This window comes from Heterodontus francisci, chromosome 20 (assembly GCF_036365525.1).
Source record: "Heterodontus francisci isolate sHetFra1 chromosome 20, sHetFra1.hap1, whole genome shotgun sequence".
Taxonomy (NCBI): Eukaryota; Metazoa; Chordata; class Chondrichthyes; order Heterodontiformes; family Heterodontidae; genus Heterodontus; species Heterodontus francisci.
In genome coordinates this window covers 64,579,845-64,605,941 of record NC_090390.1, presented here as the reverse complement: position 1 = coordinate 64,605,941, position 26,097 = coordinate 64,579,845, and the positions used below count along the sequence as shown (strand labels likewise).

The 26,097-nt window shown below is 41.6% G+C and overlaps 1 protein-coding gene and 1 long non-coding RNA gene across 6 annotated transcripts in view; one reads left to right on the top strand and one right to left on the bottom strand.

Moving 5' to 3' along the window:
• The window catches only part of ablim1b (actin binding LIM protein 1b), a 497,169-nt gene that overhangs the window by 217,504 nt on the left and 253,568 nt on the right, over window positions 1–26,097 (top strand). The window lies entirely within an intron of this gene.
• LOC137380699 (uncharacterized) overlaps window positions 20,559–26,097 on the bottom strand; it is a 51,096-nt gene continuing 45,557 nt past the window's right edge. The window contains exon 4 of the long non-coding RNA XR_010977065.1: window positions 20,559–21,350. This is a non-coding gene — a long non-coding RNA (uncharacterized lncRNA). The remainder of the gene's footprint in view (window positions 21,351–26,097) is intronic.

Genomic DNA, 26,097 nt, shown 5'->3' with positions numbered 1-26,097 from the left:
ACATTTCTAGAAATGTTAAGAATTTATCTACGTTTCTTCATTTCTGATGAGTTTGTGTTTTATTGTGACCAGTCTTTATGGATTTAATCAAGAGCTCTTACTTTAACATCAAAGTAGCTGTCCTCTGTGCAATGAGTTGTGCAGTTTGCATTAGTGAATCCAGACCATAACTTTCCAGTCTCTAATGTTTCTTGTGAATAGGTAGAAGCAGTCATTAGGGTCCACTCACCTCAGACTAACTTCAAAATTGTTCTGTTTAGAGACAGTGGCCATTTTAGTTCAGACTGAGGTAAAGGGCCAAAGCCCCATAGTACAAGACACCACCAAACTAGTGGGAGAGGCTGAGATAAATTTAAAGAGCTGGCCCAAAAGAATCAGCTGATAAAGAACAGTAAGTTGCATGACGTACCAGCTTCCTTCTGGTTCGCATTATCTGTTTATGGGGTCTGCTCAACAGTGACCAAGTGTTGAGATGACCCACCTGGGACTTCCTTGCTGAACATGCCAACATTCCTAGGGTCAGGGGGCGGTCCCTTTATTTAAATAGCAATTGTGGGAACCCGTGCCACATGGGCACATCTCTCGCACCTTTCCACCGAATTGACTGGAATGTCTGGCTAAAGAGTGGCCAGCTGCAGCATGAGGATATCAGGTACTCCCATCACCTGGAAACATCAACGGGTGTCCCTCAGTGGCCCACCTTTGTAGAGGGTCTGAATTTAAATAATTAAAATCCACATCCTTGAGGGTTTAGGCCAGAGTCGCTTGACTTGGAGCATCAGGACTAATGAAGCAGATCACTTGCAGATCATACCCCATTGACAGAGTTTGGGAAAACAGGATCTCCATTCACCGTCCTGTTCCTCTTACACCGCTGGCCTTATAGGGTGCAGGTAGAGGTCAGCAACTGGTGTATCTAGGTGCTGAATTAAATTCTGGTCCTTCTGATGGATCCTTGCTGCAGTCGTGGCAGATGTATGCTGTAATGTCCATGGATTTCTGGGGTCACTATTTTTAGCTTCAGGAGAACAGGAGTGGGAGAATCTGCTTTCTCATTATCTTAAAAAGACTCCATACTGAGTTCATAAATTTCCCAGAAAATCCAACGGACATCTGAGCACACGTTTTAAAGTCTACTTCGCACCAACCTGAAGTTATACTCACATGGTTTCAATCCCAAGTGGTGACTGAAAGCTGTTGATTTTACCACGTCTTCAAAATTATTTTCATAGCTGCATGACCTCTCATCCATTCCAGCAGAATAACATTGCCCTTTTAAGAAATGTTCACTATTGGGAGGTAATATATCAGTCTGGTATGTGTAGTTTCTTATTGGGTTTGAGTTTATTTATGTGGTACATATGGTTGCACCATTTATTCCCCAAATGGTCTAACAACAACTGGGGACTGAATTCCCCTTTCTACATGGTTGACTATCAGGACAACAAAATATGAGCAATAAATCTTGCCTTGCTAGTGTCATCCACATCCCAAGAACAAATACGGAAAAAATTCCTGTTCCTTACTCATCTCAAATCATCTCGCATCCAACAAGGGTAGTTTACCACATCCAAGAAAAAAAAGATATTGTGATGATTTTCATGGATGGTTGCTATACAGTTCAGGAACTTTTCTATACATTATATAGATTCCTCTATGCTGATGTTAACCTTTATGATCGAGTGCTAACATAAAAGATTAATACGACCTGCCAGTTGAAGGTTGTTACACTTGAAGTAACTGCACTTATTCTGCTGATAATCCCCATGTAACCCCTCCCTGAGGGAACATGTGAAGGAGACTATCCTCTGACTTAAATCTAGTTAGTTTACTGACAAAGTTGAAGGTTATGGAGCTTTGTTTTCTCATTTCATTGATATTTAAAGAATATGGAATAAAATCCTTTATTGGTACGGTTACTATCTTGTTTTAGGTCTTTAAGACCATTTTACCACAGAAAGGATTGAGAAAAAGAGTTACTTTTAAGATTTTTTGGAAAGCAATCTCTGTTTTTTTTAAAAGAAGGGACCTAGATGAAAAGTAGTTCGCATGCTGAATGGAGGAAGTTGTCCCCAGAGACTAAAGGGTAGGAAATTTGTTAGCTTGTCTGGTATTCAAGAAGCACCTTGTACCCACTGTGCTGGGAAGCCCTTTGTCTCTCTATTAAAACAGGTAGAGGTTTGGGCAGAGGTTAAAAAAAGCAGAATGACTGCGAGGGCATTAAGGTTTGTTAAAGGGAAAAGTGGGAGGGCCTTTGCTGAGGTGAAAAGGTTAGAAATGCTGGAGGCTATTTATAAAAACATCTCATTTAAATTAAGTAAGATGCGAAGCAATGTGGGGAAGAGTTCATTGTTTCATTTCAATATGCAAAGGTACATTGTACAGATTGAACAAAAGTGTATCTAAACATTTTTATTCTATATATTCACTCACTGTAAAATAAAGCAGCTTAACAGTACGTATCAAGCCTCGCCTCACCGAGTGTTCGCTTGGTTCCCTTTCAGAGGATTTAAAGAATTATGAATATGAAAAACATAAATATTTAGTCCAATCACAGTAGATACTGTTAGTTCCCTGGATAATACTGTTGTGAAAATAGACAGAGGGCAGCATGAGTCAACTTTGATAAAAGTAAGATGCTCGGTACCATTATGGGAACAACCGACATCAATGAACCCAAGAAAATATCTATAGCAGAGCTGATTTCTTAACAATTACAAACTTTTACATTTGTCTTATATTGAATCACAAAATCGTACATCATAGAAGGAGGCCATTGGCCTCTTTGCGCCTGTGCTGGCTCTTTGAAAGAGCTTTTGTGTTAGTTCCACTCACATGCTCTTTCCCCATAACCCTGCACATTTCTCCTTTTATACTATATATCTAATTCCATTTTGAAAGTTACTATTAAATCAGCTTCCTTTTCAGAAAATGTATTCCACTGCATACAAACCGGTCTCCTCATTTGCCCCCTCGATTTTCTTGCCATTATCTTGAATCTGTCCTCTGATTACCAACCCTCCTGCCAGTGGAAATAATTCCTTCCTATCTACTTTATCAAAACTCCTCATAATTTTGAACACCTATATTAAATTTGCCCTTAACCTTCTCTGTTCTATGGAGAACAATCTCAGCTTCTGTAGTCTCTCCAAATAACTGTAGTCTTTCATTCCTGGTACCATCCTGGTAAATCTCCTTTGCACCCTCTCCAAGGATATCTGGTTTAAAGGGAATTTGCCAAGCGTTTGATTGTAACTCAGAGTTAGAATGCAAGGTTCCAGTACCAGACAGAAACATATTGCATTTGGTTCATATTTATTCTGATGGGTTTGCCTGAAAGTTTTTAAAAATGCAGACTGTTGACGACAGGCTGAGGATTCCAGTAAATGACAAAACACAGTGAGAGCAATATTTTTATCTGATAAAAATAACAGTTCATTTTATTCTGTATGATTTAATCTTTGGTATGTTGTCCAGCGACTTTCATGACATAGCCAGGAAATGAGGAAGTTGCAACATGATTTACAACATAGTGCTTAATGCTAAATGATGTCGAGTCTATTTTATAAACACTGTTGCTTTAATTTTTCATTTTTCATATATGATCTGTCAGAGAACTGCCCGAAATATGCAGTAATTTAAACTAATGAATTAAAACAATCAGGGTTCTTTGTCATGACAAATACACAGAACAATTTTACTTTTCCTGCTTTGAAAAATATCACTATATACCTCATTAACCTAATCTAAAATAAGTACTTTACTTTTGCTATTACTGACCAAACTATTCCATGCTGCAATATGTTTTATTTGTATTTATTTCTGTTTGATTTCTATCTTTATATATTTTGATATAAATAGTGTATGTTGGGGTATCTAATATTTGTTCAAAGAATGGAGCTGACATAATTGCTTCTGTGTTAATCAGTCAATTCTGGTCTGCTTATAGATTCAAGGGTCCATCATAACATGAGCAATGCTGTGTCCTTCACTAATCTTAGACCATTCTCCCAGTGACCTGGGGGGAGGTGCTTTATGCAAATGAGGCAACACATTGGTTGCTAAACTAACCTGCAACAGGATATTGTGTCAGATTCATTTGCATATTTATTTTGAGAAGCAGTATCTTTAACATATCACGTTTAAAGGTGAAGCCAAAGAAAATATACAAATCCATCTATCAGTGAATGCGATTTTTTAAAAAAAGTAAATTATTTGTCCATCAAACTGATGAAGAACACAGAAGGGGGCTATTTTATCCTTTGAGCAATCCAAAACTAATCCCAATGACCTGCCGTCTCCCCAGATCATTCTCTGAATCAACTATTTATCCACCTTTTCCCTTGATGCAAGGGGCTGAAATTTCTCCACGGAGGCGGGAAACAGGAGCCAGGTTTGTTTTCGTGTCAGAAACCCACCTCTTGCGGGGAAGCTGATTAAAGTTAAGAATTTCAAGTGGGTGAGCCCTTAATTGGCGTGGAGGCAGGTTTCCTGTCTAATTAGGGGTGGCGGGCAGGCTCTTGAAGCCGGAGGTCAGTCAGAGGCTTTCCAGCTTCAGAGAATCACCCGGGTGCAGTACAAGGTAAGTAACTGGGAGGGTGTTTCAACAAGAAGGTGCCCTTTCAGCCACTGAATAAAAACTTTAATAAAGTAACTGAAAAAGCAGCCAAGCCACCACTATGTGGGATGGTGGGGATGGGGGGAGCCCCTCTATAGGGTGGTGTCTGCCTGTACCCCTACCCGGACATGCATGCTGCTGGGTGCCTGCCTCCAGGCAGTTCATCTGCCTCCCCCTTCGCGTTGGAAAACTGGAGGTCAATTGGAAAATCTCAGTTGGCCTTCTAAACTTATCTTTAACCAGACATTTAATGAGCCTAATTGCCTGCCTGCCTCATAGGGAGGCTGCTCAGACCTCAAACTCATCTACCCCAAAATGGCCAGGGCCAGGAACGACGTCCTGCAACTGACACACCAACCGGTGTCGGTATTTTCTGGGCCCTCCCCGCCTCCATTCCAGCCTTCGGGAGGCCCTGAAAATTCAGCCCATGGTATCTGCCTCAACCACTCCCAAAGGCAAAGCATTCCATGTTCCACAGCTCACTGCATGAAGAATCTTTTTCTAACATCTCTCCTCACTCTCAGTGACAATTTTAAATTGATCACCCCTCATCACTGACTTCCCAACCAGAGGAAATAGTCTATCAAAGGCCTTCACAATTTTGATAATCTCTATTAAAACTTCTCCAGCTCTGCTTCAGTGGGAATTGTCCCCATATCTTCAGTTTCTCCTAACCGCTATAGTTTACATCTGCAGCATCATGTGAGTAAATCTGCAATACAGTGTAAATCCTCATATTGCAGAAATCTTGGATTGCAAAATGGGAGAGGGGAAATAACTAGATGGTGCAATGAGTAAAATGCACTGCCCTTTCACCCTCTGGAGATTGTGTTTGAATGCAATACAGCTGATGGAATGAATTGAAATCTGTAACAGCCTTAAATGAAATGAACTTGGATGATTTCATCACATTTCATACTGGGCTTGGGGCCACAGGACAAAGGAGCTCACAGTTGGTGAATTTACCTTCCGATGTGATGAGGTCAAATTCTCAGGCATCAATAAATAATTGCTGAATAATTGTCTTCATAACATGACTTCCATTTGAATGTTTGGGCCAGAACAAAGCTCTTTATCATTAATTTGGAAGAACTTATATTCTACGATTTCTGGTGAAACCTCTTAGTCATTGGTTTGGCGCTGGTGTAATGTTGTCTGCTTCTATTATTTATTTTATTGTGTCGAACTTATATAAAATATCTATTTGGCAAATATTTAGATCCAAGCCTCCTTAACAATGGCTTGTTGGATGAAGTACTTGAACACCCTAGCACCATAACATGAGGTAGTGGACAGTTTTGCAGGCTGATTAACAGTCTGACAGGCTATGATATAAATGCTCCTTCTTCCATGGTCCTAACCACCTTTACACCAGCCAATAGGGTATAGAGCAGGAGGGTTTTATGGGCTTCAACAACCCACACCCACCAGATGTAACTATCCCACTGGATGTAAACCCAGAATTCAGAGCTGGGACTGTCTGGAGCAGGGATCAAACCCTGCACCTTCTGACTTAGAGCTGGGGATGCTACCACTAAACCAAAGGCTTGCACCACGACAGGAAATAAATTGACACAGTAAATCTATTACCTATGATGGGAGGCGGAGGTGTCATGGATTGGTCTATCACTGGAATGAACGCATTAACATCAATCACTGGCTTATAATTATGATTGTGTTGTGGATCCGTTTTGAATTACGCAGCTGCAAATCAAATAAAAGTAGGATTGATCATTTTGCAATCTGGATCATGTCTTTTAAAAGGAATTCTAAATACCTGCTAAATACTATGATGATAATTGGCTCTCTGTTTAAAGATATGCTATTTACTGGACACATCCACCCATTTCATGCAGCACAGCTTGAGTGTACACACTGAAGTTATAGTTTAAGGTGATCTTGCTGTGTATCCATACAGTATCAAAGGTGAGAAAGAACAAAGCTCACCATTGATCACTAACCAGCTTTTGTCTCTGCTCAACACCTGCTGATAAAGAGACAAAGTAGGCTGACCCCAAATGACTGTAATTGCAAGGAGGTACCTTATCTACTATCATTCCAGTATATCCACTCCACGGCCTGAAATGACTTCATATTGTGCCCAATGGAGGAACTTATAATTGTTGTTTAAACTAACCCTTTTAAAAAGTGGCAAAATTAGGTAAAGGGAGTTCATCTAAGTCTGAACATAATTCTCAACATTAGCATTCTCCTTCTTTAGTTACCCACCCTTAAGAAATCAGATGTTCAGGAGATCTGACATAGCCAAAGTAGCATCAATTCTCAACATATATATATAGTGAGGCCTAACTTTGCGAAGCGTTGTTGACCTTGACCTCTTCTCCTGAAGGACTGCACTTCTGTATCAGGGCAATGCTGAGTACTGCCAGTGTTCAGCTCATATCTGTTGACAAAGCAATCTCTTTTTTAAAAAAATGCTTTAGTGGCGGATAAGTTGTTTATCAGTGTTCAAGGAGCAGTTGTCAATATTCGCATTGTTGGTGTTGTAAATATTGGGACTCTATCAACAACCATCTGAAAAAAGAAAAATGTATCAAGTTGTCCCAGTATTATTGTATAGTGTCTCATCATTAGTAATGTGTGCTGTCAAGTTTTGCATTATCTCTCATGCATGGCTGGAAATCATGGCCCCAATATTTATAAGGAGCAATTGTGTTTTTTGACAGGGGCGGGGGGAAAATCCCACAAATCCCAGACATGCATGGGAGGACCTCATTATCATTTTTATTTTTTAATTCTGTTGCCCAGCTGGCAGACGACCCGATTGAAGGGCGGGAGTGCCTGAGGTACAAGGCTGCAGCTAGGGACTGTCTGGGATGGTCCCTGGCAATTGACAAAGATTGTGTGGCAGAAAGTTGGACCAATAATTGGGAGGGCAGAAGGGATCATGGGTTGGGGGACCAGCAAAGATCGTGGTGTAGTGGGACCAGCAGTTGGAGGAAGTGAGGGATTGCAGGGCATGGGGGCGGGGGTTTGCATCAGATTGCCGGGCAGAAGACTTGGGATCACAGGGTTGGAGGGTGAGATCAGCCGATCTCTACAGTGAGGAGAGGCCACCCCTGACAGAAACATTGCTTGAGGGGTCAGGAGGAGCAGTCCTGGTTCTCGGGGCCCACAAGCAGCACAGGAAAAGCACTTACCTGCTTGGACCCTCATCTCCCATCTCCTTTTATCTGCCAGGTTTGCCAAGCCCTGGGAAACCCAACTGGCCAGCATTAAATTTAAATCAGACTCCCAGCTGCAGATGGTAGCCAAGTTTAAATATTATAATGAAGTGTCCCACCTCTCTCGAGTGGGACACAGACATACCAGGCAACCTGCCACTGTTAAAATGACAATGGGCGTGTGTGCAGTTGGTTGGGGTCGCGTTTTGTAATTTAAAATTTTTTTCTGCCCAACCCTCTCCCGCCCAACATGGGGGGCAGGAGGTAGGGTGGTTAATATCGACCCACATTTATCAGGTAGTATGTAGCTTAGTGATTGATTTACTCTTGTGTCTGTTACCCTGGTTAGCTCAGAGAAGCCTAGAAATGGCTATTGTTATATTGAACCCCTGTGTTATTTCCACACCAGACAGCAGAAGTATTTAGAGAAGAGAGTAGTTTTCAAGCACTGCCAATTTGTTTGAGGAAGTAGCTTGTGGCTGCTATAATATTAATGATGTGCCCACCATGTTCGAAGGTTCGTTGCATGTTGGTAACTCTCTGGGAAATATAGGTCGACATAGGTAGAAAGAGAGATGAGGTCCTGCAACAAGAAGTTAGGGGAGCTAGGGAGCAGATTAAAAAGCAGGACCTCAAAGGTTGTAATCTCTGGATTACTCACTGTGCCACGTGCTAGTGAGTCTAGGAATGGGAGGATAGAGCAGATGAATGTGTGGTTGAAAAGATGGTGCAGGAGGGAGGGCTTTAGTTTCCTGGATCACTTGGTCTCTTCCTGGCGAAGGTGGGATCTGTACAAGTTGGACGGGTTGCACTTGAACCGGAACGGGACCAACATCCTTGCAGGGAGGTTTGCCAGTGCTGTTGGGGAGGTATTTAAACTAATTTGGCAAGGGGATGGGATATAGAGTGGAGGTACAGTAGGGAGTGATGCAAAGCCAAATATAGAAGAGAAACTGTCAGTCTGGAAGGCAGAGCAAATATAGACCTGTTAAGGCACAAGCGAATAATGCAGGGCTGGATTGCATCTATTTTAGCGTAAGGAGTCTTACAAGCAAGGCAGATGAATTGAGGGCATTGATTAACGCTTGGGAATATGATATTATTGCTATCACAGAGACCTGGTTGAGGGAAGGGAAGGACTGATAGCTCAGTATTCCAGGGTATAGAATCTTCAGGCATGTGGGGGGTGGGGTGTAAAAAAGGAGGTGGTATTGCACTGTTGATCAAGGAGTCAATTACTGCAGTAAGGAGGGATGATATATTAGAAAATTCCTCAAATAAGGCCATATGGGTAGAACTTAAGAACAAAAGGGGGGCAATCATTTAGCTGGGTGTGTGCTACAGACCTCCAAACAGTCAGGGAGATACAGAGGAGCAGATATGTAGGCAAATCTCAGAGAGGTGTAAAAATAATACGGTAATAATAGTCGGGGATTTCAACTTCCCCAATATTAACTGGTATAGCCTTCGTGCAAAAGGCTTAAAGGGGGCAGATTTCTTAAAGTGCATCCAGGAGAGCTTTTTGAGCCAGCACGTAGAAAGTCCTACAAGAGAAGGGCAGTACTGGACCTAATCTTAGGAAATGAAGCCGGTCAAGTGGTAGAAGTGTTAGTGGGGGAGCATTTCGGGGATAGTGACCATAACTCTAAGATTTAAGGTAGTTATGGAAAAGGACAAAGCTGGACCGGAAATAAAGGTACTGAATTAGGGAAGGCTGATTTCAATTTGATGAAACAGTATCTGGCCAAAGTGGACTGGGAGCAGCTACTTGTAGGAAAGTCTACATCAGACCAGTGGGAGTAATTCAAAAAGGAAATAGTGAGAGTTCAGGGCCAACATGTTCCCGTAAAGTTGAAGGGTAGGACCAATAAGTCCAAGGAACCTTGGATGTCAAGGGATATAGAGAATTGGATAAGGATAAAAAGGGAGGCATCTGGCAGATTCAGTGGGCTGAAAACAGCAGTGGCCCTAGAGGAGTATAGAAAGTTTAGGGGGGTAGTTAAACTAGTGATTAGGAGAGCGAAGAGGGGGCATGAAAAAATGTTGGGGAAGATAAAGGAAAATCCCAAGACATTTTATAAGTATATTAAGGGCAAGAGGATAACCAAGGAAAGAGTAGGGCTCGTTAGGGACCAAAGTGGCAACCTGTGTGTGGAGCCAGAGGATGTAGACAAGGTTTTAACTAATTACTTTTCATTGGTGTTCACTATGGAGAAGGATGATGTAGGTGTAGAGATCAGAGAGAGAAATTGTGATATACTTGAACAAATTAGCATTGAAAGGGAGGAGCTATTTGCAGTTTTAGCAGGCTTAAAAGTGGGTAAATCCCCAGGCCCAGATGAGATGTATCCCAGGCTGCTATGTGAGGCAAGGGAGGAGATTGCAGGGGCTCTGACACAAATTTTCAAATCCTCTGTGGCCACAGGAGAGGTGCCAGAGGATTGGAGGACAGTGAATGTGATACCATTATTCAAGAAGAGTAGCAGGGATAAACCAGGTAATTACAGGCCAGTGAGTCTAATATCAGTGGTAGGGAAACTATTGGAAAAAATTCTGAGGAACAGGTATAATCTTCACTTGGAGAGGGAGGGATTAATCAAGGATAGTCAGCATGGCTTTGTCGGGGGAGATCATGTCTAACAAACTTGATTGAATTTTTCGAGGAGGTGACTAGGTGCAGATGAGGGTAAAGCAGTTGATGTAGTCTACATGGACTTCAGTAAGGCTTTTGATAAGGTCCCACATGGGAGATTGGTCAAGAAGGTAAGAGCCTATGGGATCCATCTACAAGATGCACTGCAGCAATGCACCAAGGGTCTCAACAGCACCTTCCAAAGCCGCGAACTCTCCCAACGAGAAGGACAAGGGCTGCAAATGCCTGGGAACATCACCACCTGCAAGTTCCCCTCCAAGTCATACACCATCCTGACTTGGAACTATATCGCCGTTCCTTCACTGTCGCTGGGTAAAAATCCTGGAACTCCCTTCCTAACAGCACTGTGGGTATACCTACCCCAAATGGACTGCAGCGGTTCAAGAAGGCAGCTCAACACCACCTTCTCAAGGGCAATTAGGGATGGGCAATAAATGCTGGCCTAGCCAGCGATGCCCACATCCCCGAATGATTAAAAAAAAGTCCAGGACAATTTGGCAAATTGGATCCAAAATCGGCTTAGTGGCAGGAGGCAGAGGGTGATGGTCGAGGGTTGTTCTTGCAATTGGAAGCCTGTGACCAGTGGTGAACAGCAGGAATCGGTGCTGGGACCCTTGCTGTTTGTAGTGTGCATTAATGATTTAGATGTGAATATAGGAGGTATGATCAGTAAATTCGCAGATGACATGAAAATTGGTGATGTTGTAAATAGTGAGGAGGAAAGTCTTAGATTATAGGATGATATAGACGGGCGGAGCAGTGGCAAATGGAATTTAATCCTGAGAAGTGTGAGGTGATGCATTTTGCGAGGACTAACAAGGCAAGAAAATATACAATGGATGGTAGGACCCTAGGAAGTGCAGAGGGTCAGAGGGACCATGGCGTACTTGTCCATAGATCACTGAAGGCAGCAGCACACACAGGTAGATAAGGTGGTTAAGAAGGCATATGGAATACTTGCCTTTATTAGCCGAGGCATAGAATATAAGAGCAGGGAGTTATGATGGAGCTGTATAAAACGCTAGTTAGGCCACAGCTGGATTACTGTGTACAGTTCTGGTTGCCACACTATAGGAAGGATGTGATTGCACTGGAGAGGGTCCAGAGGAGATTCACCATGATGTTGCCTGGACTGGAGCATTTCAGCTCTGAAGAGAGACTAGATAAGCTTTCCTTAGAGCAGAGAAGACTGATGGGGGACCTGATTGAGGTATACAAAATTATGAGGGGCATTGATAGGGTAGATAGGAAGACATTTTTTACTTTAGCGGAGGTGTCAGTAACCAGGGGGCATAGATTTAAGGTCAGGGGCAGGAGGTTTAGAGGAGATTTGAGGAAAAGTTTTTCACCCAGAGGGTGGTTGAAATCTGGAACACACTGCCTGAAGGGGTGGTAGAGGCAGGAATCCTCACAACATTCAAGAAGTATTTAGATGAGCACTTGAAATGCCATAGCATAAAGGCCTGCTACCCGACCCGAACCCGACGGGACCTGACGACATGTGTTGAGTTCGGATAAGTTCGGGTTCCACTTCTGGGTCCGGCATTCGGGCTCAGGTCGGACTTGCTCTATCACAGTTAAGTGGCTCCAATGTTATCTTAAGTTTTGGACTTGAAAGGTGGTTTTGTATAGTTATTTTAAGCTTGTGCAGATCAGCAACAAAGTGAAAAATGGAAGGTAAGTGAACTGATGGTCGGGTCAGGCATGGGACAAAATGGAAGTACTCGGGCTGGGTCGGGTTTTTTTTTTGCAGACCCGAGCAGGCCTTTGCCGTAGCATACAAGGCTATGGGCCAAGTTCTGGAAAATGGGATTAGAACAGTTAGGCGTTTGATGGCCAGCGTGGACACGGTGGGCCGAAGGGCCTATTTCTGTGCTATATGACTCTCTGACTCTAAATGGCACTGTCACAGAGGCTGCAATCTGCTTGACCTGTCATCTTAATGGCAGGGCAACTGTTCTGTGCGAGAGCAGGACAGGGCTGCGTGTGATGAAAAGTGGAACGATGTGTTTCCATTCAGTGCTTGTTAGATTGAGATTAGCCACCTGACGCCGAGTGAAATTACTTGAGTGCTCTTCCAGGAAGCTGTGTCTTGCCTCATGTCTGTTGCGATAGGATCAAAATTATAACTAACTGATACAGCAAAAATATCTGATTCTTAGTTCCATAGGAACCTTTAAAATACAATCTTCCTTTTGAAAAGTCAATATGCTAGATAGCAGTACTCTACACGAACAATGGACAGCAATGACACAAACAGAAAAGCATATCAGTTTGGCAAGTGCTGTCCATGCTGCAGCCATTCTGATTACATTGCATTGTCACTTAATAGTCAGCAGCGGCCAAAACAGCACAGATGGACATATATTCCACTTATTGACGGAACTTAAGTGTGTTTGATGGCAGTTTGCCCAGAATCCCATGTCTGTTAGGAATGGCCAAAATTGTCTTGACTACCTTTTGTGTCCAAGCTGGCACTGAATAATGCATACGCTTCTCAGAAAAACTGGAGGGTCCGAGAATGCCTTCATCCTATCTACTATTTCCTCCTATGTTGCACCAGTTGTTTTGCAGATGGGGCTGTAGCTGCCATGAATTGTTTCTCTCCTTTCCCATTGTTTTGAAGAAGAACTTCCACTGCTTACATTCATATAATTTCCTGCATTACAACAATGACAACTCTTCAAAATTACTTCATTGGCTGTGAAGTGTTTTGGGACAACCTGGGATCATGAAAGGTGCTATATAAATACAAGTCTTTATTTTCTTTCTTAGTTGTCGAAGCTGTATTTACTGAGCCTTGGAGTCTTCAGTGCATATCAGAACTGCGAGTAAACAACTGCCTGGGTCGCCCTCGGCTTTAATTGGCTGCTCAGGTGTTACGTCATGTCTTGTGTTGCAGCTGCTGAAAACAAGAAAGTCCTAGACTGACAAGCATCCTTAAATAATGTAACAATATTGCAAAGCTTAATCAATGCTTATTTAACCCTGGAAAGGTGCACAAACACAAATATCTGGGCTATGGAGATTGAATCAACGGGTGGAGTTCGATTTCATAATCCTTTCACGCATAGAATTTGGGATTTTTTAAGGAGCCTTGAGAGTGCCATATTCATTTGAAGTAAGTTAATTTGAATGAGAGATCCAGTAAATGAAGAGTGGGCCTAAGCAGAGGAGAGGGTCACCTGAGGAGAAAGGGCAGGAGCTTTTCAGGAACTTGGGCCAATTTGCCAAACCATGTTTGCCTTTAAATTGAATAAAGGCCAGGCCTTAATGAGCCTTGTGCCCAACCTGGATACAGGGTCTGAGCTCCAACAGCATTGTAATCCACATTGTCCGGGTTTCTCCCAGAATTCAGGGATGTTCTCCTCAATACTGCTGGTAGAAACCCAGGAGAAAAACAGAACTTTGCGTCTGTGGGCCTCAGACTGTTCTGAGACAGGAGAAACAAAGAAAATATCGCCACAGGGGTGATAAAATCCACCTGATAACCGGGGGTTGGGGGAAAGGCCCTGTATGGATGGGTATGAACATTTGACCCTGCAACATTTTAATTTTCCCTTCGATTTCAATTACTCACATGGAGCCATGAGGAAGGAATTGGGCCAAATCAATGACTTGGGGACAATTGATTGATTGGCAGGCCAGAATAAGGTACTAAGCAAAATCGTCAAAAAGGGAGGGAGACAGAAACTACAGGTCAGTTAGCTTAAGATCTTTCATAGGGAAAATGTTAGAAGCTATTATGAAAGACGTGAAAGAAGGGCACTTCGAAAAATTCAAGGTAATCAGGTAGAGTCAACATGGTTTTGTGAAAGGGAAATCATGTTTATCCAATTTATTGGAGTTCTTTGAAGAAGTAACATGTGCTGTGGATAAAGGGGAACCGGTGGATGTACTGTACTTACATTTCCAGAAGGTGTTTAATAAGGTGCGACATAAGAGGTTATTGCGGAAAATAAAAGCTCATGGTGTAGGGAGTAATATTTTGGCATGGATAGAAGATTGGCTAACTAACAGGAAACAGAGAGTAGGCATAAATGGGTCATTTTCTGGTTGGCAAGATGTAACAAGTGGTGTGCCACAGGGATCAGTGCTGGGGCCTCAACTTTTTACAATTTATATAAAGGACTTGGATGAAAGCACTGAAGGTATGATTGCTAAATTTGCTGATGACACAAAAATACGTAGGAAAATACGTAGGGGCGGCACAGTGGCGCAGTGGTTAGCACCGCAGCCTCACAGCTCCAGCGACCCGGGTTCAATTCTGGGGACTGCCTGTGTGGAGTTTGCAAGTTCTCCCTGTGTCTGCGTGGGTTTCCTCTGGGTGCTCCGGTTTTCTCCCACGTGCCAAAAGACTTGCAGGTTGATAGGTAAATTGGCCATTATAAATTGCCCCTAGTATAGGTAGGTGGTAGGAGAATATAGGGACAGGTGGGGATGTGGTAGGAATATGGGATTAGTGTAGGATTAGTATAAATGGGTGGTTGATGGTCGGCACAGACTCGGTGGGCCGAAGGGCCTGTTTCAGTGCTGTATCTTCAAATCAAATCAAATCAAAATAAGTTGTTCAGAGGACTTAAGGAGGCTACAAAGGGATATCAATAGGTTAAATGAGTGGGCAAAGATCTGGCAAATGGAATATAATGTGGGAAAATGTGAAATTGTCCATTTTGGCAGGAAGAATAAAAAAGCAGCATATTATCTAAATGGTGAGAGATTGCAGAGCTCTGAGATGCAGAAGGATCTGTGTGTCCTAGTGCATGAATCGCAAAAGGTTATTATGCAGGTTTAGCAAGTAATTTGGAAAGCTAATAGAATGTTATTGTTTATTGTGAGGGGAATTGAATGCAAAAGTAGGGAGGTTATGCTTCAGTTATACAGGGCATTGGCGAGACCACATCTAGAGTACCGTATAAAGTATTGGTCTCCTTATTAAGGAAGGATGTAAATGCGTTGGAAGCAGTTCAGAGAAGGTTTACTAGACTTATACCTGGAATGGGCGGGTTGCCTTATGAGGAAAGATAGAACAGGCTAGGCTTGTATCAGCTGGAGTTTAGAAGAGTAAGAGGAGACTTCTTTGAAACATATAAGATCCTGAGGGGTCTTGACATGGTGGATGTGGAAAGGTTGTTTCCTCTTGTGGGAGAATCTAGAACCAGAGGTCACTGTTTAAAAATAAGGGGTTGCCCATTTAAACCAGAGATGAGGAAAAATGTTTTCTCTCATAGGGTCGTGAGTCTTTGGAATTCTCTTCCTCATAAGGCGGTGGAAGCAGAGTCTTTGAATATTTTTAAGGCAGAGGTAGGTAGCAAGGGGGTGGAAGGTTATCGGGGGTAGGCAGGAATGTTGGGTTGAGGTTACAATCAGTTCAGCCATGATCTTGTTGAATGGTGGAGCAGACTCGAGGGGCTGAGTGGCCGACTCCTGCTCTTAATACGTATGTTCGTAACAGCGAGAAATAAAAGGATTTGGAACATTCTTTCCTGGTAAAGAAAAAAAGTTCAGCAGTAATCCAAAAACAGCTCAGGAAGTGGGTTACCCAGACTTGCTTTGATTTATAGATCATTTTGTAATCCATCCTACTAAAATCTTTATATTTTACAAAACAAGAAAACTAAAAAATTTTATTTGTCTGTTGGTGATACTGAAAAACTTGACTAAGGTAAATGCAGCAACTTTTGCAAACAGTGATCATATGACATATGATTAAATGTCACATGATGGAATATCACATGATCTCACAGCAAGATCAAATGTCACTTATTGGAATTCTATATGATTAAACAGCAAATGAATAAATATTGGGCATGATAGCATAGTGGTAATGTTACTGGACCAGTAATCCAGGGGCCTGGACTAATGCTCTGGAGACATGAGTTCAAAACCCACCACAGCAGCTGGGGGAATTTAAATTCAATTAATTAATAAATCCGGAATGAAATGCTTGTCTCGTTAATCATGATCATGAAACTACCAGATTGTCATAAAAACTGTTCACTAAATCTCCTTCAGAGGAGGAAATCTGCCAATCTTACCTGGTCTGGCCTACACATGACTCCAGACTCTCAACAGCTGCCCTCAGAAATGGCCGAGTAAGCCACTCAGTTTCAAGGGCAATTATGGATGGGTAATAAATGCTGGCCTTGACAGTGATGCTCTTGTCCCAAGAACGAATAAACTAATCAAACCTCTGAGAAAATGTCCAATTAGTGGTGGCAACCATAATTCTGTAGCGTCAAGTAATGCAAGCCATCCATACCTGATGTGCTGCAACACTTCAGGCGCTGTTGCTCACTGTTACCTATTGTATTTGATGAGGTTAAATCAGGTTCAAAACATGATTTGCTTTTGGTCAAGTATCAAAAGATTTATGGTACATATTGTGGCATTAAGTCAGAAATCGCCCTGTACAAACAAGTAGTGGAACAGATGTATTTTAGTTGTATGCCGTTTCTCATACAATGATTAGTCAGTCGGATGTGTTATTAAGTAGCAGAGGGAAAAGTCAGTGCAGATTTCTTGTTTATTACAGCTTAATTGAACACATGTAATTAACACTTTGTTCAGTCTGTGAGCCTCCCACTTTATTTCATGTTGTGATAACACACTAATAGAACAAATAGCCTACATTTATAATGGAATTCTGAAGAGCTTATTAGTGGTAAAGTTGCACAAAAATGCAGCATTGCATTGGACTAATGAGAAAATAAAATCAACCAGTCACATCTGAAAGCATATGAAGCCAATCAGAATATTGTATGTTAAAATATTTCTAAATGTTGTTTCTAACCTGAAGACTTTGCATTAATAATTACGTAGAATAAAATGTAATGATGGTGATGCTAAAGTTTACTCACTCTTATCTTTTGAATTTAAATACTTTGTATGTGATTCACTCTGCACATTTTGCCAACACCCTTAACAAGATTTGTTTTACTTCTGGAAACTGCTGTAAATTTAATTATAATTCCTGTGCCATCTGTATGTGAAATCCCATTAAGTTCCATCCTCCTTGCTGACATATTTTGAGAACTCCCATGCTCAATATTCTGCTCTCTTCCAGGACCATAAATGTGCAGCTGGCTCCTGGGCTGCATTTGCTGCTATTCTGCTCCTATTTATGGTACAGTTAGAAAATATTCAAGAGCTGATAAGGAGCCGCAGAATCAGAAATAGCAGTACTTATCCCAAAGATGTCTGGGCTTGTGCAAACAGTGATATGCAGGCATTGCAGTCACTCAGCAGCTGAAGAATTAAGTTAGCAAGGGCAATCAGGGTTGAATTGGTGGAAGTGAGGTCAAGTGTGTGTGCGTGTGTGTGTACGCGTAAAATGTTATGTTGGCAGTGGGAGGGCACCATTGCTGCTAGTTATAGGGTGTTAATGAGTAAGAGATGAATAATAATTTTGGAGGACTCCAGGCTCAGACAGGTTTTCTGGAGAAGTTGGCAGCAATGAAAGGCTAATATGGGAGACAAATCAAAATATGCTATAATGTTACAAAAATGGAGCCAACAGGTGTATTCTATAGTATAGATGCTGTACTCTCAGCACTACATGAACTGTTTTGCCTGTGCTGGGATGAGGGAGCAGTATCGCAGGACATGCGCGATGCCAATATCATCACCCTCTATAAGAACAAGGGTGACCGCAGTGATTGCAACAACTACCATGGAATCTCCCTGCTCAGCATAGTGGGGAAAGCCTTCGCTCGAGTCATTTTAAACAGACTCCAGAAGCTGGCTGAGCGTGTCTAGCCTGAGGCACAGTGCGGCTTTCGAGCAGAGAGATCCACCATTGACATACTGTTCTCCCTTCGCCAGCTACAGGAGAAATGCCGCAAACAACAGATGCCCCTCTACGTTGCTTTCATAGATCTCACCAAAGCCTTTGACCTCGTCAGCATACGTGGTCTCTCCAGACTACTAGCAAAGATCGGAAGCCCACCAAAGTTACTAAGTATCATCACTTCATTCCATGACAATATGAAAGGCACAATTCAGCATAGCAGCACCTCATCAGACCTCTTTCCTATCCTGAGTGGCGTGAAACAGAACTGTGTTCTCGCACCTACACTGTTTGGGATCTTCTTCTCCCTGCCGCTCTCACATGCATTCAAGTCTTCAGAAGAAGGAATTTTCCTCCGCACAAAATCAGATGGCAGGTTGTTCAACCTTGCGAAGACCAAAGTACAGAAAGTCCTTATCAGGGAACTCCTCTTTGCTGACGATGCTGCATTAACATCCCACACAGAAGAGTGTCTGCAGAGACTCATCGACAGGATTGTGGCTGCCTGCAACGAGTTTGGCCTAACCATCGGCCTCAAGAAAAGGAACATCATGGGTCAGGACGTCAGAAATGCTCCATCCATCAATATTGGCGACCACGCTCTGGAAGTGGTTCAAGAGTTCACCTACCTGGGCTCAACTATCACCAGTAACCTGTCTCTCGATGCAGAAATCAACAAGCGCATGGGAAAGGCGTCCGCTGCTATGTCCAGACTGGCCAAAAAAGTGTGGGAAAATGGCGGACTGACACGGAACACAGAAGTCTGAGTGTTTCAAGCCTGTGTCCTCAGTACTTTGCTCTACGGCAGCGAGGCCTGGACAATGTATGTCAGCCAAGAGTGACGTCTCAACGCATTCCATCTTCGCTGTCTCCGGAGAATCCTTGGCATCAGGTGGCAGGACCATATCACCAACGCAGAAGTCCTCAAGTCAGCCAACATCCCCAGCATATACACCCTATTGAGCCAGCGGCGCTTGAGATGGCTTGGCCATGTGAGCCGCATGGAAGATGGCAGGATCCCCAAGGATGCATTGTACAGCGAGCTCGTCACTGGTATCAGACCCACCGGCCGTCCATGTCTCCGCTTTAGAGAGGTCTGCAAACTTGACATGAAGTCCTGTGACATTGACCAGAAGTCGTGGGAGTCAGTTGCCAGCGATCGCCAGAGCTGGCGGACAGCTATAAAGGCGAGGCTAAAGAGAGGCGAGTCGAAGAGACTTAGCAGTTGGCAGGAAAAGAGACAGAAGTGTATGGAGAGAGCCAACTGTATAACAGCCCTGACAACCAATTTTATCTGCAGCGCCTGTGGAAGAGTCTGCCTCTCTAGAATTGGCCTTTATAGCCACTCTAGGCACTGCTCCACAAACCACTGACTACCTTTAGGCGCTTACCCATTGTCTCTCGAGACAAGGAGGCCAAAGAAGAAGAAGATATCCCAACCTGAAAATCCAATGTTATTGTAGCCCCATGAAAATGAATTAAAGTAGCTGTTTAAGTAAATCTAGGAAGCCAATCCCACTTTTACACTCTATTAAACAGGTGTATCTCTGCATTACACAGTGGAGGTCAACTCAATTGGCATCTGACTGAAAAGTAAAAGGATAAGGTCTTAAGGGCACCCTTCTAAGATAGGAACTGTGGGAAATTAAAAATTGCTTGTACCGTTGTAAGTGACAGGCCCAGTTTCTGGCTAAGAAATGTACTGTAGGTTGGGGAAAATGTCAACAAAAGAAACATTATTCACAGAAACAGTCTAATAAGATTGCATTCAAAAGATGCTGGAATCTAAAGCCATTTTTTAAACAATTTGCAAATCTCACTAAAATTATGAGCTCAATCTGCCACTGGTAAGGTAATCTAGGTAGGCCACAACCAAGCTCCATTATGCCACTTCATTCTGATTTGGTGTGTTACATCAAGCTTAGCTTTTCATGAGTCCACAAGTCTGCCGTCATGTTAAGGGAACCAGTTCAGTCATGGAAGCGGTACGAGCCGGTTTAAGGGTGCCTGTCTCCCAAATTAGAATGGTGCTAACTTGATTTGTCTGCATGAATGATTGGCAATTCAGTTGGATCCCAAAAAACAGAATCCTTGCACAGATAGAACAGTCACTGTGATCTTTTGGCAGTAGCCAATGCAGGGTCCTCCAAATCAAACATGACAACTGGCAGGTAGTTAAGAGCCTTGAAATTTACCCTTGTACATATGGTATGACAGTAGCCTAGGAAAGGGAGTGAAGACAAGGGCAGTACAAATAATGAAACAGCCATTATGTAACTTCGATTTAAAGCTTTATCTCAAACTATATACTGTTGCTAAGCAGAATTTGGGTAATTGGGCTTCCAATATACATATTTTTAATTTTGACTACTGAATGTTAAAACCATATATTCTGCATATTAGGCATTTAATTCCCTTTTCATATATGGAACAGGGTTATTTTCCAAAAACACATTACAGATTAAATTACTGGAGTCTTGGCAGTGATGAAAGAGCAAATTGAGTCCTCTGTGATGAGTTCATAAATAACCTGAATGTTTTTAATAGTGCTGCTTTACTTATATTACAAGAAACAGTGTGCAGGGCAGTGACGACAGTGAAATTTATCTGAGTGTTCAGTTGGCAGCAAACCACTTGAGCTTTATTTTCACAGCTGATGTCGTCATGGAATTAGATTCTTTTGTAAAATCACTCCCATCCCTTATTCTCTATATTCTATCCTACAAAACCATGTGATTAAATTATTCTGCATCAATAACTTTGCAATAGTTCATCACAGGCTTCATAAGCTGTCATTAACATTGTTTTAATTTTATTGTGTACTTGGTATTGTATGATATAGATCACAGAAAGTGAGTATTAGGGCAAAATTTTAAAGACCAGGGTTATGGGGAAAAAGCTGGGGTGTGGCACTAAATTGGACAGCTCTTTCAAAGCGCCAGTACAAGAATGATGGGCCAAATGGCTTCTTTCTGTGCTGTATGATTCTGTATTCCATTCTCTAAGCGTTCCAATAGCTTCTGGAAACTAGTCAACCTTCACTCTTCCAGTTTCTGATGTCATCAGAACTCCCACAGCTGGAGCTGTTTGCTCTCCCCAGGTACTCTGTACATAATGCAAACAAAATCAGCATATAAGTCTGTCTATTATTAGTCAATGGATTCATTTGCAATACTATAGAATGAACGGAAAGATATTTATAAGAATTGATCATTTTGGGAGGTGGTGTTTCAGTTTTAGGTTTTCTGTAGCATCAGTAATTTTAGTAATATCTCTGTTTTACCAGTGATTCACAATGATTGACTCCATAATAGTTTCAGCTCTCCACTCTGAGTTGAGTGTTACTTGGTGAATTCAAAAGATTTTAAACGTCAGCAATAGAAATAACTATTTTCTTCTCAGGATTGGTCCAGCTGTCGTGAAATTGGATGCAAATCATCAATGGGCTACTCTTTTTTTCCATATTTATTTGCTGATAATTTATTAATCCCCAGGCAGAAAATGAAATTTAAAGAATCCATTTTGGTCCAAGCGTGCTGACATTGATTGATAGGAAATGTACGAACAATGTCTCAGTAAAAGAAAAAGAACACACAGTCATAAGGGCCTCTGGAAGGAAGATTAAGCTCCTCTCCTGCCTCTGGTGAAGCAGTCATCCTGCATTTCCCATTAATATCAAACTTTTACACTGTCATTCAAATACATCTTATGTTTTCTTTTTATATCAAAGTTCAGAGGTGTATTTGTGTTATTATTTGAGGCACCAGGACAGCTACTTATATATTTGGTCCAGCTAAATATTGCTAGGTGTTGTTGAAGAACAGTGTTCACTTTGCTGATTCTTTTACCTTTTGGTCAGCAAGTATCAGACATGCAAGTAAACCCATCACCATTCGCCTGTCTTGAAACCAAACTACTGAGAAATCGGCACAGATAAAGTTCCAGTTTCACTGACACGGAGTGCACACTCCCGTCCTGTAAGGACATACCCATTACCCAAGCCCAGCAAGTCTACAACAACAATTTGCATTTATATACCATCTGTTAAGGCCATTAAATGTCCCAAAACATTTCATGAAGGTGAAACAGGATACTAAGTAATGATGTGAGGCACGTGATCAAAGGAATGGTCAAAGAAGTCGGTTTTGGGAAGGCTCTTGAAGAAGTGGGGGAGAGGCAGAAAGTTGAGGAAATTTAAGGCGCGTGTTCCAGGAGGTAAGGGAGAAGGATGTATGATGGGCCTGGAAATAAAGATGGAGCAGAAAAGGGGGGGAAATATAAAGGAGGCCTTAGTGAAAAGAGTGAAGTGCATGTTGTAATATATGGGTTTGAAAGATTTGTAAAAGGAGGGAGGGATGAGGCCATGAAGTAACTTATGGACAAGGGTTTTGAATCTGACATATTAGGAATGGGTAACCAGTGGAGGTTGGTGAGGACAGGTGATGGGGAAGTAACAATATAAACTCCTTGAGGCCACAATCCATTAAATCTTTTGTTGTGTCTGGCCCTCATGGCATATTTGGACACAGGAGGTAACTCTTACCTCAAAGTAGTGCTTCATGTCTACTGTCTGAGCTGTTCTTATGCACATTTTCAAAAGACTCAGACAGTTGCCATAGAATAAAAATTGTACCTTTTGTGTTTGGCCAAAATGCTTATTGGTTTAATGAGTTAGCTGACTGAATTAAATATGTGTTTCTGTGGTAATAGTGTATGCCTCAGTGTTCTTGTTTGCAGTCACCTGTTCAGTCACTTTTTAATGATTTTGGTTTTGGGTTTGATTCACGTTTTATGCTCTGAAGGTCAGCCACAGGTTTTGCACACTTCTTGTAGCGGCTACCGATAGCCACTTTGTATTACACTTTAGATAAAGCTGATCGGTGGAATATGGCAGCAAAATCCTCTTCCTCATGGGGTAAGTTCAAATTGTTCAAACCCTTTCTTTCCCTGAGCATTCACAGTTCCGCCCTTTCTGTCCTATTTCACGTTTCGAGGATGACAATTGAAATTTGATATACTGTGAGCAGTTTCTCATGTAAGTTACAAAGGAATTCTTTTGACAGCAGAATCTCGGGAGAAAAATTATTGTTCTCTATCTGCAGATAGTTGATTATAAAGTACTCCTCTGAATGTACTCTATCTACTAATTTCATTCACAACCTATTAATTTGGATCTAATCAGTTGCAAGTCAGGACCCTTTAGAGGAATTCAGAGTTTAATATCAATGTGCTCTGATAAAAAAACTTTGAATTATCTAGTGCCTTTCACAACCTCAGGACAGCCCATCACACTGTACAGCCAGTGAAGTGTAGCCATTGTTATAAATGTAGAAAACACCACAGCCAATTTACACACAGCAAGATCCCACAAACAGCAATGTAATAAAGATCGGATAATGTTTTTGTGACATTGATTGAGGGATAAATTTTGGCCAGGGCATCAGGGAGAGCTCCCCTGCTCTTCTTTGAAATAGTGCCATGGGATCTTTTATATCCAGCTGAGAGGGCAGACAGGGTCTGCGTTTAATGTTTCACCAGAAAGATGGCACCTCCAACAATGCAGCACCCCCTCAGTACTGCACTGGAGAGTCAGCTTAGATTCTTGTGTTCAAATCTCTAGAGTGGGATTTGAACCCACAACGTTTTGACTCAGAGGCAAGAGTTCTGCCAACTGAGGCACAGCTGACATGCTAAAACAAGCTAGAACTAAAACAAGCAATAATATATTTTTAACTATGCTGAGCGATTCATTAAAAGCAGTGGGGAAACCTCTGAAATTTTTAACTGATGTGGTGTACAATAAATTGAAGTATTATTCTTAGAAAACCATAGTTTTCTTCCATTTTTTAATTTTAGCACAAGATATGTGTGAGTACAGCGCTGTTGTCCATTTTTCTGCTTGCATCTACACTTTTGCTAAATTTAGAAAACAGAGGGAAATATATCCCCTGGAGCTGCTTTCAAACTAAGGTAGAAAGTTACCTATAACTAAGAATTAGAGGTGTTCCCCATCCTGTTGGAACTAGCACAATATTTCACTCTGAAGTTCTATTCCAGGCGATTCACAATGTGGTGGGGATTGTGATTAACATTTGCACTGTGATTTTTTTTATTGTGCTGTCACAATCTGTGAATTAAGTTATGTTTATATTGATTGTACCCAAACTCTACCAAAGGGGCACACCGGCGACTTCTAAATGATGATATTGCTACCTTGGAAATGTGATACAAGATGGATTTTGAAAGTGCAACACAGATAGTAGCTACTGGCTCCCTTTTATATAAATAAAAAAATGGAGCTTACATATACATATATGTATCTATAGAATGTTTGAAAACAGCTCAAAGCACTTCACCCAATGAAATACTCTTGAAATGCTATGACTGTTGGGCCGAAGGGCCTGTTTCAGTGCTGTATCCCTCTATGACTCTATGACTGTTGTGTAGGCACATCACTGAATCAGTAAACATCAGCATGAACTATAGATTATTGCTTATAACTAGCATATAAGTAATTTATTTCAAATGATCTATCTATGCTTTATTAAAACTAATATTGAGGTGTGCATTTCCTATCTGCACTATTTGACATTCCATTGTCATATTGTTGTGTCAATTTTTTCCGCTTAGAATATCTTAGGCTATGAGTTCAAGACCCATTCCATGACATAAGCACAAGGCTGACACTTCACTGCAGTACTGAGGGAAGTGCTGCACTGTCGGAGGTACCATGTTTTTTGATGAAACGTTAAACTTAGGCCATGTCTGCCCCCTCAGGTGGCTGTAAAAGATCGTATTTTGAAGAACAGAGGGTTCTCCGTGGTGTCCTGGCCAATATTTATCCCTGAACTAACATCACAAAAATGGATTATCTGGTCACTATCACATGGCTTTTTGTGGATGCTTGCTGTGTGCAAATTAGCTGCCATGTTTCCAACAACGCAACAATGACGTCCCTTAAAAAATGTACTTATTTGGCTGTAAATTGCTTCAAGACGTCCTAAGGCCCTGAAAGGCCCTAAAGACATAACTTGTATTTATAAAGTACCTCATAGTAAAAGATCTTCTGGGAAAAAGTGATCAAAATGCAATTTAGTTCCATATTAAGCTTGAAAGCGACCCAAACAAAAATCTTGAACTTAAACAAAGCCAATTATATAGGTATGAGGGGAGAGCTAGCTAAGGTTGATTAAGTAAATACACTAAAAGGTATGGTGGTAAATAAACAGTGGGAAACATTTGAAGAAACAATACAAAATGTTCAACAAAAGTACATTCCATTAAAAAACAAAAACTCAGCAAGAAAGGTTCATCCGTGGCTTTGTAGGGATGTTAAGCATAGTAGTATAATATTCTTTCTTTTCTTTTTTCTTTCTTCTTTTGGGCCTCCTTATCTCGAGAGACAATGGATACGCGCCTGGAGGTGGTCAGTGGTTTTATAATATAGTATAATATAGATTAAAAGAAGAGGCTTATAATGTTGCAAAGAATAGTGGTAATCCTGAGGTTTGGGATTGTGTTAGAAACCAGCAAAGGGCGACCAAAAAGTTGATAAAAATGGAAAAAATAGAATGAGAGTAAACTAGCCAGGAATAAAATAAAATTGTAAGAGATTTTACAAGTATATAAAAAGGAGGGGAGTAGCTAAAATAAGCATCAGTCCCTCAGAGGCAGAGACAGAGGAAATTATCATAGGAAATGAGGAAATGGCAGAGATGTTAAACAAATGTTTTGTGTATATCTTCACATTAGAACACACAAATTACATACCAGCAATAGTAGGTAACCAAGGGGCTATTAAGAGTGAGGAACCTAAGGTAATTAATATCAGCAGAGAAAAAGTATTGGAGAA